This window comes from Falco biarmicus, chromosome 2 (genome assembly GCF_023638135.1).
Source record: "Falco biarmicus isolate bFalBia1 chromosome 2, bFalBia1.pri, whole genome shotgun sequence".
NCBI lineage: Eukaryota > Metazoa > Chordata > Aves > Falconiformes > Falconidae > Falco > Falco biarmicus.
In genome coordinates, this window is record NC_079289.1 from 107,540,674 (window position 1) to 107,554,100 (window position 13,427).

At 41.3% G+C, this 13,427-nt stretch overlaps 1 protein-coding gene across 6 annotated transcripts in view; it reads left to right on the forward strand.

The window, feature by feature from the left end:
- The window catches only part of NRIP1 (nuclear receptor interacting protein 1), an 80,504-nt gene that overhangs the window by 39,001 nt on the left and 28,076 nt on the right, over nt 1–13,427 (forward strand). The window contains exons 3-4 of one of the 6 annotated variants that reach the window (XR_008820068.1): nt 3,679–3,834; nt 4,941–5,388. The exons of 4 other annotated variants lie outside the window; for them this stretch is intronic. The gene's annotated coding sequence lies outside the window, so the exon portion shown is untranslated. Of the gene's footprint in view, nt 1–3,678; nt 3,835–4,940; nt 5,389–6,544; nt 8,220–13,427 lie in introns of those variants that run through there. One more of the 6 variants, XM_056327609.1, reaches the window with a different exon arrangement.

Here is a 13,427-nt window from a genome sequence, read left to right on the forward strand (position 1 = left end):
AGGTTCAGGGCCCTGATTCAGCAAAACACACTTAATCTTAAACCTGGATACAGCCCTTTTTCTTCTGCGAATGCTCATGTAATTTGTGATCAGGACACAAGTTAAATAGTAGAATAAACTGTACTCATGAGTGTATGTAATATGAAGTGTTGATAATGTCCTTAGATGGGTATCTTAGATGCCTGAAGCAGGAAATGACCCCCTCTCCCCCCCAAAAAAAAGAAGAGTGCTGCTATCTGTGCAAGTAGTCAGCCTTGCTTTTTGGAGGTGCATCTTGTGGAGAGGTGTCCCCAGCTTTGGAAGTTACCCCTTTCGACAAAATATTTGCAGAGGATTGTTGCTGTGAGTGTTCAAGAGTTGTTGGGAGACCTAAATTAAACATCTGGTTTTACTAGCGAAGTGTAGAAGATGCCTGGGTATTAACTGAGATCTCGGTAGAATAAGGTTATTTCCTTTCTAACTGTAAAAACACTGATAATCTATTAAGCCTTCTTCTTGCCCCTCTCCCCCATGGAGAAGAAACACTGTATTTGATCGTTTACCTACATTATTCACTACTTCTTGCCCTTTAACTGTTACTATTAAGCAGCAATTATAATACACTACTTATATTAGTATAAGAAACCAGTATTTCATACTAGTATAAGTAGTATATTACATGCTAGTATAAGACCGCTAGCTATATTAAGTATACTTGAAACTACTACGCTAATAATAAGGCCTCTCTGCCTTTTCTTTACTTCTAATTTCTGTGACTTTAGTTTAGATGGGTAGAATTCGTACAGACAATTAAGCAGATGCACCTAATGTTTCATAATAGTATTTTCATTTTGGTGTGGTTTTCTGTATAACCATTCTAAGATTTATCTGTGCTAATGCTTTAGCTGTTATTTCAGTACTTAGTTTGTATCTGGTGATGCTTTCTTTTTCATGAAAACACGCTTTTACTATATTAGTGCTAATACATTCGTCTATTAGCACTATGAAGAGCAATTTATCAAATTTTCTCTTTAGTCAAGTACCCCCCTTACCTAATTTGCACTTAAAAAAATTGTCGTTGCTTTACGCTATAGCTAGCTCATAAATAGTGTAACAGAACTTAATAATAATGAGAAGCATAATTTACAGCTCATCTCTGTAGGAAAGTCCCATGTGTGGTTCTAGACCAAGGGCTGCTTTGGATGCTGCTGGGAAGTAAGGTCAGCAACATTGGGTGATGTGGGCACAGGACAGTTTTTCAGCTGTTCCTCGTTAGTACCAGTACTGATGGGAGTATCCATGTTTACTCCCAAGAGAATGTTTAGTCAATAGTGTTTTTGCTTTAACAGGTACGGTTTTATTTAATAATGGGGTCTAGGTGGGAAGAGAATACATTAAATTCCACCATCTCGCTCCTCTTTTTTTTTTTTTTTTATTTCCCTGTGCAGAAGTGCGCTGTGTATGAAATAACTGCTTTATGCTTAAAGAACATTAACATTGTATGGTCAGAATCAGCAGTAAGAAAATGGCAGAAATAAGGTTGTGCAGACAGACAGTCTGTGCTTGTGTTGTAAAATGCTGGTCCTGTCTTACAGGGCTCACACGTGCTTGCGTGAGCACGTCTGTGCAGGGAGCCAAGTGGGAGCGCTGCTTCTGTGCGCTTGCTGGCCATGAGAAATGGTAGCTGCAAAGACCGTTTCTATCAGATGGTTAGAAATGAATGACTGGCTGACGTAACAGATGTGACACAGTGGCTGTATTTTGAGCGTATGGGACGCAGGTTGCTGCTCTAGGTTCCAAGTCATGGCTAGGTGCTGCAGAACTGCCCTCCCTGCTTCTGCCTGACATTCTTAGGACAGCCTGATTTGGAAAGTTTTCGCTGGACTGTTGTGACTCTGGAAGAAAGCTGCTAATTTGTGTTTTTGGCTTTTGGCTTCTACTTTTGGCAGGCCCACGCGATGTGTCCCATACTTGGCAGCAATGACTACCTGGCTTGAAAGCTTTTGTTGTGTCTTTAAATCTCCCTGCTCAGCTGCAACATTGCAATATGAGTTCTTTGTTTTTGTTTTTGGAGTTTTCACAACACTTGATGTTTGGAAAACCCACAGTATATTTTTGTCACATTAGATGTTGGATAAACTTAAGAAACCGCGGATGTGGCATCATGGTCAGCTGTGCATACTGTGAAAATACTTCTCAGTATTTTCTGCTAGGCTAACATGTTACAATGTGAACTTCTTAAACTGGTCTCTCCTAATCCCTCTTCCTGGTAACTCTGGGGTGAACTCAAGAGTGTTTTCTAGGAAACACAGTGTAGGACCCAGTACTGCAAAATTGTGTAATAGGCTAAATGACCAAACTTTTTTTTATTTAAACCACAGTTGGCGGCCTATGTGGTGTCCTGTCATTCAAAGGCCACAAAAAGGCCACATTTATGCAGAGATCAATGAACTCACATGTGTGGATCTGCTCAATCTCCATTTGCCAGAGGCCCTGAGGTGGTGGTGATGGCACACGAGGTTGTGCCACCTCCAGCCTCCCACTGCCCTACAGCTGCAGAGCAGAGGCCAGCCAGGTCCCTAGGGCAGAGCAAGCCTTGAGACCTCTCTGAGTAACCCCAGGGATTGTTCTGACATCCCGGTGCTGCAGGAATGCTGTGGCCCTCTGTCCAAGCATAACAAATATTTTGTAAACCTTGGTGAGTCTTTGGAAAAGCAGCTCTGTGGTGTGAGTTCCTCCTCTGCTAATACAGAAGGCACCATCAGTATTACTGAAAACTTAACAAAATTTTTAAAGCCTCCTAAGAAGGAGGGTATTTTGGGAGAAGAGCCATGGTTCTTGGGAGTGAGGAGTGAATCTGTTGTAGTCGGAGGTGAAGGGTAGTGTTATAGCAATTGTGACATAACTGCCAAAGCCGTGTCCTTCTCCAGTAAACTTAAATGTGTGCTGTTCGTGTCTAATAGACTATAGTACTTAAAAAAATGACTGCACAAAACCAGACTAAACAAGCCCTCAGTGCTCAACCAGAGAAGAATCACAACACCCTCTGCTGGTATGAGTGGCTGCTTCTTCCCCTTCTCCTCAAGGACTTGCCTGGCGGATATCCTAGAAATAGTAAAGACAGTTCCGAAGTGCAATGCTGGCTGCTGTTGATTAAGCTAAGGTTATTTTAACCCATTTGGTGGTATTTTTTTTTTTTTCTGGAATTCTGGTAGTTTAATCGGACCAGTAACATGACCACTAAAACCGATAAGGAGATGGTGGCGATGGTTTTTCTCCACTCTCACGCGTGGGAATCCATGATACTTTCTAACTGAGTGTACCGAAGGCTGCTCCTGGCTGGCAAACTTAGTGGAGCTGGAGGTTCTGTGCACAAATAAGTTTCTGAAGAAAGTGGCCGTCCCTTTGATGCACTGATAGTTGCATTCTATTAATGCTGCCAAATCCATTGGGTAAACTTGTGGTTTCATAGAGTAACCATGTGTTCTAGGGCCTTTCCTAGAGGTTGTCTCTACGTGCTTGCTCAAGTTTTTAGAAAGCCTCTGTGCCACTTGTCAGATGATGAGCAGTCAAAAGCAGCCAGGCTGGGCGATGAATTTATTTATTTGTTTTTCGCCAGTGCGTACAGTCATGCTCTCAAACTCTTTGGTAGGCCTGTTGCATATTAATATCCCTTCCTCTACTTCCTTCTTGGCTCAGGATGACTGAGAAGGAAATCACAGGTTAAGACGAGGAGTGGACACTTTTTAATTTCTTCTCATAAAACGTGCCCGATGCCTGCCAGAGCAGCCCTGTGCATGTTCCTGACCTTCCTCCTCCTCTTACCTGTCTTGGCTTCACACACAACATGCCGTGGTAGGTGCTACCGCTTTCACTCGGAAAAATGATCTTCACCCGGGGTATCTGTGGAGGGTTTGGGAGCATGGGGCGCCGCCAGGCACCCCTCTGTCCCACCGCAGCCCTGCGGGCGCAGGGGTGTCACTGCAGTGCTCACAGCCAGCCGGACACCACCTGGGTGCAGGACAGGGATGGGGATGGCGGCGTGGAGAGCTGGCTGAGTGTTCGGTATTAATAACAGCACCGTTCCTGGTAGATGATCGCTTACATAATTGCGTTATGAAAGAATGAACCGTGCTCCTCTCTGTGGCTTATTAAAGTATCCCCTGAGCGCTGCGATGCACTGCCTCCTGCATGGGAAGGGTTAAGAGGAGACAACATCCTGTCAAAGACCTTGTTTTTAATTTTGCCTCTCACACTGGCACAGATCCGGCTAAGAGCAGCCCAGATTAGTTCGGAAAACCTTTGAAGAGATTTAAGATGTCCTTCAGCCAGTTTGAAGGTTTTTGTCTTGCAAATCCAGTACAAGGGCGCCTGCAGGCATCTCGACCCTTGCTGTGCTGCTGATGCAGCTCAAGGTCACGCTAACCCGCCCTGTGACATTCAACAACACACACACACAAAAATTATGCGGTGAAACTGCTTCAGCATTCAGCCAACCAACAACTTCCTCAGCTCCTCACTAAAGGAAGAAGTGTATTTTTTTCTTTTCGTCGTGGGTTTTTTTTTTTTTTTTTTTTTTTTTGGCTTCGTAGATTTTTGCTGCAGGAAATAATCCAGGATTTCTGGTGTGTGTGATGACAAGGTCATTTCTTAATTAGAACACATGTAAAGAACAAAGCTAAATGGCTTCAAAACAGCTTTGTAGTTGATGGAGAGGATTTAAATTATTTAAAGAGATAGTCACCCAAGTATGATGGAAACTGAATTCTAAACACATTAACTCTTTCAGTACTCTACGGTTTCCATATGCTACTCCAAAGAAAATATCAAACTTGATGAGCATTATTGCAACTGCTGTTAAATGAACATTTTAATGTCTGTTTATAGTTAGGGTTGTATTATGCTTTCCCTTATCAGAGTTGTGAAACCAAGAGTATTACTATTTCTTTTTTTTTGAACAGTGAAATATTCTGCGCTGGCTAGAGATCAAGACATAGCCACAGGAAATTGCTTCTTGGAGATCAGTGACTGAATTTCCACCACATTTCATATTTTGGTGACTGTATTAGCATAAATATGTGTGTATGTGTGAGTACATGTATGAATTACGGTGCAAGTATAGAGGTACTATTTCAGAACTGCTGCTGGGAGAAATCTGGACAACTGTCCTCAGTACTCAATGTGGTTGCAAGGCATAAATAAGAATATAAAGAAGGTGGATTTCAGATTAGGGAATGGGGAACAAAAGGAGAGAATTGACAAGATAAATGGCAACTTTGCTTAGTTTGAAATGATTGCGAGCTGGCTGGAAAGAGGAGATGGTGTCTTGGAATGTGAATTTATTCCTCAGATTTGTTTGTTTCTTAGACTCAGAGCACCTAAATATTAAAGGCATTGGTGCATCTCTTACCCGTGGTCTGAGGTGGTTGTATGTTAATTATCCATCCTTTTAATCTTATCCTTTTTTTTGGTGTTTGTTTTGGCTTTTTTTTCCTCCTTACTTGGTTTTCTAGACTCCTTGGTCTGTAAATGCCTGGGGGCTGGTGAGGTGCCTCACCCTTGGGCTTTGGTCACTCCTGCTGTGGGGTCCAGCCTGGCCTGCTGGAGAAGCCAGATTTACCGGGATCTGTGGGATGTGCCCTGTGATTCCAGCACACAGTAACTTTCCAGGTTGGATGCTTAAGAAAATAGTGAGGAGCAAAAAAATATTTGGAAATTGTTTACCAAGGGGAAAAAAGGCCAAAAATAGCGCACTGAACAGAAACTTTACTGGCAAACTTAGGGCTCTGTATGCCCGGAGATAGTACTGCATGATGCATCAGAGAACTGAAATGCGGAGAATTAAGTCTTCCCCCTCTAATCAAAAGTCTAGCACTTACATGGGATTTAAGTTTTCAAGTGTAAATGACGTAAAATTTACTGAGAGTTTATCACATTGTTGTTTTTGCTCTTGTTTTGTTCGTTGGTTTTTTGTTGGGTTTTTTTTTTTCCTGGGGTAAATCTTGTTCAGCTGGAACATGAGGCCAGCAAATGCCAAATGTCAGGCTGAAATGGAGTATGCTAACTAAGAGGGAGATTGTGCTGGCCCGGAGGACTCCTTCTAAGAAGGAAACTGCATTTGCCAGCATAAAGAGGGAAGATCATGCGCTACAACTTCTTTCTTCTTTGGGTTGCTGCTTTTCCTTTCCCTGCACTATCTGGCTTGGATGAGGCTTGTGAGAAGAAAACGGTGGAGTGAAACAGGCTCCATGCAAGAAAGATGGATAGGATGAAACTGATGTGCTCTGTGAAATCTGTATGTTCCTGCCCTTGCCTGGGGTGTGCTGTGCCCTTAATATTATGGGAGACCTAAGCTCACCTGCTAGTAATTTCTAATTTACTGTCCTAATTCATCGATTTGTTATCACTAATTGTACTTCATTTACTTCTGTGTAGTTTCCAGTACCTAAAGGGTTGAAAGGTTGCTGTAATTGGCACCCGCAGCTGCTCTTTCTTTTGACAGGGGATAATTTTGCAGCCTATGCTTTGTGTGACAGCTGCCTAATTGGGCATTCTCCCCTTGTAGCAAGCCTGCCTCCTCCAGCCTCCCTGCTGACAAATGGTGGTGGATTATAGATGAGGACACGCTGACCCGTTCGACCTTGCTGAGACAGCGGGGAGGGGCCTCCTGCTACTTGAGGGAAGCTTTGGGTCATTTAAAGGACAAGGTCATGAGCCAGGTGGGGAAATGACATGATATCACATGACAATAGCCCGATGACACGGTCAGTATGTCAAGGACAAACTCATCAGTATTGATTAATGCTGCTTTTTCCTGGTGTCTGTGCAAAGCCACTGGTATTTCAAAAATATTTTGCTAATTTATTCTAAGTAAAGTGCCAAACGTTATTTTTGGGGTTATTTTGGGGAGAATTTGTACAGTGTTTTCTTCTCGGTACAGATCACGTGCAAAAGCGGTGGTGTTAAAACCCCACCGATGATAATTTATAGGGTTCATCTCGATGTTTTTGGAAAATGTACATCTGCATGTACTGTAAGGAAAATGCCATGAAGGTGCATGACAGAGCAGAACTTAAGGAGGAGGAAAAATCCCTGCTTTTCAAATTCAGAATTTCACAATTCATTCCTACTTGAAATGCACGTGTGTGAACCCTTATGAAAACACATGTATCCACATGTGTGCGGCTGCCTGGAATGTGGGAAAAGTGCTTAAATAAAGACAACTGAGAAGAAAAGTTGAATCTAAATTGAATGTTTAAAGAAAAAGTCTTGTATTAGCTCAAGGGCAATACAGTTAAGATAATGCCATGCCTATTTCAAGAACTAATACAGTATCCAGCGATGCCAGGCAATAAAAACCTGCTAAGTGGGTTTTTGAAAATGTTTTGAATACAAGTGACAATATTTTGAGAGCATCTTCATGTTGCATTTCTATGCTAATAAACTTCAAGGTAAATGAACAGCTTGTTTGACATTTGCTATGTTAGACAATAATAAAATGCTTTCTTCTGTAATTAGACTTGATAGATTGATTATGTTAAGAGGTAAAGATAAATGTAATCAAAAAGAAAACTCTTTCAAAGGGAGTTATTGCCTGTTTTTGAACTTTAATGCTGTCGTTCCTGTTTAGTCGATGCCTAATGGTGCATCTTGCACGCGTGCATGTGTGCGTATGTGTGCAGGTACACACATGTGTGTACAGACACATGCACACCCCTACAGACACACGCCGAGTTTCTGAAACAGCCTGTGAAGCCGGGAGAGGAGTGTTCACCTAGGAGCACGGTTCCCATTTCTGTGAGATCTGATTTGTTGTTGGAAGCTGTTGTGTCTGAACATCGTCAGTTCACCAGGATATAATTTTACTCCCCTGAGGTAAAAAACCGTCAGTGGGAAAGTGTGATAAATTAGTTCACTCAAGTAGATGCGCGTGCGTGTGTACGTGTTTAATTCTGACCTTGCTGTGCATGTGTTTAGCTGCTCTCAGTGCCCGAGTCAAGCCTGGTGGAGGTTTAATCCTGTGCCCTTGTACACATATACTTGATTAGTAGTTGTGGTTATCTCAGCAGAAGACATTCTGCCCTCCTCCTTGTATTGGTCGGGACCTGGGCATTGGGGAGTCAAGTCGAAGGAGAAAGAAAAGAGATTTTGCATTAGTATTCTATGAAAGCCTTACTGTCTGCAGAACAAATTGATTGCTACAGTGTACCTGTGCTTGGCACCACTGCTGTGAAAGAAAGGTATGGTTGTAATCTGTTTTATTGTATTACATATTGTGACACTCCAAGAATGTTTTAACATTCGGCTCTTCTATGGCACATGCTAGAAGTCTATAAAGAAAAATGTGTGAATGAATGAAAAGTATGCGAGGCTGCCGTATCGGCAGCTTTGTTTACTACAACGAACTAAGTAGCCCCTGCTAATGAGACAAATTTATGTGCCAATGGCAACGTAAGGAGATGGATAACTGAATTCTCTGTATTGTATTCACTTGCTCCCATCTGTGTCAGTAGTTGTTAAGTACCTACACAGATAAAATTCTAATTAACGTTTTAAAGGGGGGTTTGTTTAGCTTTTAGCAAGATGATAAATGTGAAATATACTTGAACATGGATGTGTTTGCCTTTTTAAATGGAAGTGTGGTTTTTTCCCCTAAATCTGCTGCACTGGGTTCTGCATGAATGGGGAGGGGGGAGGGGGGGGATGTATGAAAATATGAAAATCTTACATGTGGTGCTATGGTAAACAGAACAAGAACAAAGCTGAGGAAAAAGCCTTACAGGATTTGAGCCTTCATCTTTCCCCCCAAATAATGTGTAAATATGCACCCGTATTTTCATGAGGAAGCTGGTGCTCTTCATTTCCTTAACTCAGTTGCAGACTTTACACAGTTGATTCTCTGGTTTTATAGGTGCTCCGCTAATGCGAGCTGTGTGTTTGGGAAGTATGAAGCACTCCATTAATAAAACTCGGGCTGTTTCACAGAGAGCTGTGCATAGTGCTTCGTTCTTGGCATCACTGAAGTTGTGTTGGTGATTATTTGGATGTTTGCTTGTGGTCAGTCTAAAACATCTGAAGTATCTGCTCTTGTCATGCAGACATTCCTGACTAATTAAGTTTAGGACAGGTGGCAGACTCCTCCTGGGCATTTAAACCTGCATGTAAACCTAATCTAATAACTTGATGAGAAAATGAAAATCCATCTTTCCTGGTGTGTTATCACCATGCGCAAGCCACAGAGGTATTTGTGAAATCCTCTCTCTACTCTTTGTCGTGGCAGGTGACAAGGGAGTGAGTTGCTTTAAGGAAATGGGGGACTCGGAAAATGCTGAGGAGCAGTCATGCACTATAATAGTTACTTCTGTCATATGGCCTTGCCGACTTAAGATTAACACTTTATAGATGTGCAGTATATTTATATGAGTGTACCCTTGAGCTTACATTTTACACCTTGCAAAGAGTGTGAATGCAGCCTTATGCATGCAAGTCGCTGATCTTCGAGATCCTGTGACAGTTAAGAAAATTTCAAAGAACCTTGGATAGGGAAGCTCTGTGATGTGACTACTCAAATATTGATTAATTACAACTAAGGAGTCAAAACTTAATTATTCAAAGGAATTATTTTGTGAGTGAGCTATTCTTACCCTGGATATATATATTTATTTTTTTTTAAATAGAAACAAGTGTTGTAATGATAAGAGTCGGTAAAAACAGTTGTACAGTTTACACAGCAGATCACAAGATGAAGGGAATTCACAGTGTTTAACAAGATTTTGGAAGTTAACTGCAGTAATATGGCAGAAATGGTTAAATGTTATCTTAGATTCTGTACTGACTTCTTGTAGATTTTAACCGGTTAGTGGCAGGCAGTTAGAGTTCTGAAGAAGGTGCTAGGTAAATACAGGGCAATACTGCATTTCAATGCAATTAACTTTTGTTCATAAATAATTCAACCTATGACTTTAAATAAATGCTTAGAGGAAAAGAAAATGACATGATTAAATCCAAGTCCTTGAAAACATTTTACCAGTCAAGATTGCTGTGACTGCTTTGAGACTTTCTATAATTCCTCTTTTGAGTAGAGCAAGTTCTGGGAGTTGTGGGGGGGTTCGTTTGTTTGTTTGTTTGTTTGTTTTGTCAATTATTAGTGTCTCAGTACAGAAACGAGGTAGACTCTTTAGAGTGTAGTTAAAAGAGGAGTGATGAGTATGTTTTCTTTGATATCTCCATTTTCCTAGTGCCATGGAATATATCAGCTTGGGTAGCATGTGATTTTTCTCTTTGGTTTTGTTTTGTTTTTTAATGAGCAATAGAAGAATGTTTTGCAGAATTGAAACTTTTACTGCCACCTTATTGAATGAGCATGCCTGATAACACTAAAATCTTGATGAGAATTTTGGAATATAACTTGGCCTGAAGTGGACTGATATATTGGAGTGGTGGGTGGGGTGGGGAGGGGAACAAAACCAAAAGCCCAACGAAATCAAATTGATCAGGTTTTAAAAAACATTTTGACTTCACGCTGAAGGTATGCAGTTGATTCCAGCATTGGTTAACTGTATAACATTGCCTTTTCTCTGGAAATAATTAAGTTTTAAGTAAGCATTGGTGCTTGAGCGTATCATAAGTTTGGGCAGATTTTAGAGGCAAATTCCAGCTTAGGTCCGTTTTTGAAAGATAGCTGTGCCCTGCTTGAGACTGTGAAATGCCTGTTCGCCATCGCCACCCCCATTCCTGCTGTTCCCATGCTTTACCATAGTAAAGAAAAGAGGAAGCTGAGGTGTTGCGTAATTTCTTCTAAGTAAATAGATTTTCCGTGCAGATACTGAAGGTAGCCTTAACTCTGCCAGTGCTGTAGCTACCAGATTCCCGCTAATGCTAACGGCACTTTTGTAATTAATGGCCTTGTGTACTGAACTGAGACTGCTTCGAAACCTCTGGAGGGAATTATTTGGCTATTGTGTTGGTAAACTTTCCCTGGAAATTAGAAGTGTTGCTGATAACTCTGTTGGGGTGATGGGGGAGGATTTTACAAGGCCTTGATGAAATAATACTTGGCATCTTTTTCTTGATCACTGGACAAAGCATCTGCAGCAGCAGTGTGGGATTGAATGATTGAAATGAAGCTGTTAGTAAAAATGTGATCAATCTTACTTGAGGGGGTGAGCGTGGTAGGATAAGAAAGTGGAAATCTGCATCTAAGGTTTTGTGTGTTTTTAAGATGTAAAACTGTAGAAAGAATTGGGACCTGGTCTTGGTTCTAGCGTGATTGCCTATTGCCATTGTGGTAAATGACCTAGAGTAGACAAGATGAATACATCTTTGTCTAATCTTTTCTCTGGAAGCCATTTGAAAAACCTGGGGCATGTTAAAAGTTCCAAACACCTTTTTTTCCTTTACTTGGATCTTCGCTTCTGGAACTTCAACAAGAAGTGTCACTGACTATTAGCAGTTGGAAAGTTTGTGATACTTCCCCTCCTCGCAGACTTAGATGTTTTGTAAAGCCAGTGGCAGCCACTTTGATCTGTTTTCTCTCACTTTGACAAAGGGCATGTGTGGCAGGTATCTGCAGGTGCTACAAGTGGACAAGTATAGGGAGTAGATTATTTATTGAGGTTGGTCAATTTGGAAACTTGCAGTTTCTGAAGTTGGAATTTGAGTTTGTGGGAACTGAACAGGGAAAATGCTAATGCTGGTTATTAAGGGATGAATATTCTTCCTATGCTTTTTGGCTCTGTTTAAATGGGAGGCAACCTTGTTTCTGTAGTCTTTAGTTCTAGTTACTGGTGCAACTTGCAGAGGATGCTCAGTCAGGCTTGCTGTAATTTGGCATTCCAGAGCCTGGGCATCATGGAGCAGTTCAGCACATGCAGACGAAGCTGCCCGTCTGAATTCACTTGCTGCTGAAGCTTCAGCCACCTTTCCTTCATCACTCTGCTTCTGGGATGGACCTCTGGAGTGTTTATACATTGGTGTGCGTATGGATGAACACAGCCCCTGTTCTAGCCCACCCGAGTGATCCAGTGCTGTGAATGTATTGCAGCTGAATCGGACTAGTAAAAAGCAGATTTTGACAGCTTTCTAAAGCAAGGAAATAAAAATGGACCTGTTTGAGAAGGAAGTGCTTAGACATGTATACACGCTTATGTGTACTTCACTATGAAAGATCCTTGCTTCAGGATAAAAAGGACTTTATTGTTCTTGGTTAGGAAAGGTGCTGAAAGTGGTCAGTGGATTGGAAGACCTGCTGCTACAAAACTACCTGCTAATGATGTGCAATGGTCCTTCCAGTCACCTACATAGGGCTTGCCTGGCTCGTGAGGACTGTTTTAGCATGTCAGATCTCTGAGAAATAGGAAAAGTTGGTGGAATTACGGTTTTGATCATTCATCTTTTCAGCTCAGTACTGATACGGTGATTTTCTTGGAGAGAAAGTTGTTTGAGCAGGTGTAGGGGAAAACCTACATTGACTGTACTTGACTGACACACATTTCCTCTTAAGCGTGATGGCAGTGCTGGTAATTTTTCTTATTTTGGAAAATAAAGGCATTTACTGTGGTGTCCTATTCCTTCAGTAAGTCCCATTGTTTCCTCAAGTTTGGTGTACTCAACTGTTGCTCTGCTTCACTAGTAGAAACAAACAAACAAGCCACCAAACAACAACAGAACCCCCCCACCCCCAAACTGTAGAGACAGAATGTCTTGTAATTAAAGGGCCAAAATGAGATTCAGAAAATCTTTCTTCCTTGGCTGTGAAAATGGACTTTATGTGACTGTGGGCAACTTGCTTAATCTTCCCCTGTGCTTGCTGTTCTTCATGTGTAAAGTGGGAGTATTCCAAAGGACTGCTGTGATAACGTTCACTGATGTTTGTAAAGCATTCTGTTTTGTTCAGAGGTGGAATAACTTTTTTTTTTTTGTGGTGCCTGGTAGCCTCCAATGTGGTTTAGATCCGCACAGCGCATGTAATGAGAGGTCCTGGTGAACAACAAAGGAGTGAAATTACTGTGATCAGTCTGTAAAGAGCAGCAACCATCTAACACCAGATATTTAGATGTCAGATTGAAATAGGTCTTTGGTAACTGAAATGCCTTTTACTTGTCATTAGTTTGTGAGTGGGGGCTTTTATGGTATTGAATTCTCTAGTTCACTCAAATCCAAAATAGTTTGGGATTTTCTTTTCTAGATTCCTGTAGAAGATGGATAGTCTATGAAAATCCCTTCTATAGTTAGTAGTGTTGCCTACTGTCTGCCGCTTGGTTGTGGAGTATATCACTTTTTTTTTTAATTACGGAGTTTTTAAATGATGGTTGTATATTGCATTGAAAAAAAATTGGATGCTTGGTCAACATCAGACAATTTCATCTTCTCAGCTTCTCTATCTGTGACTATCACTTTAACAAAGAAAATAATTTCATGGAAGGGTAGTTCAGATACATGTTTGGTGT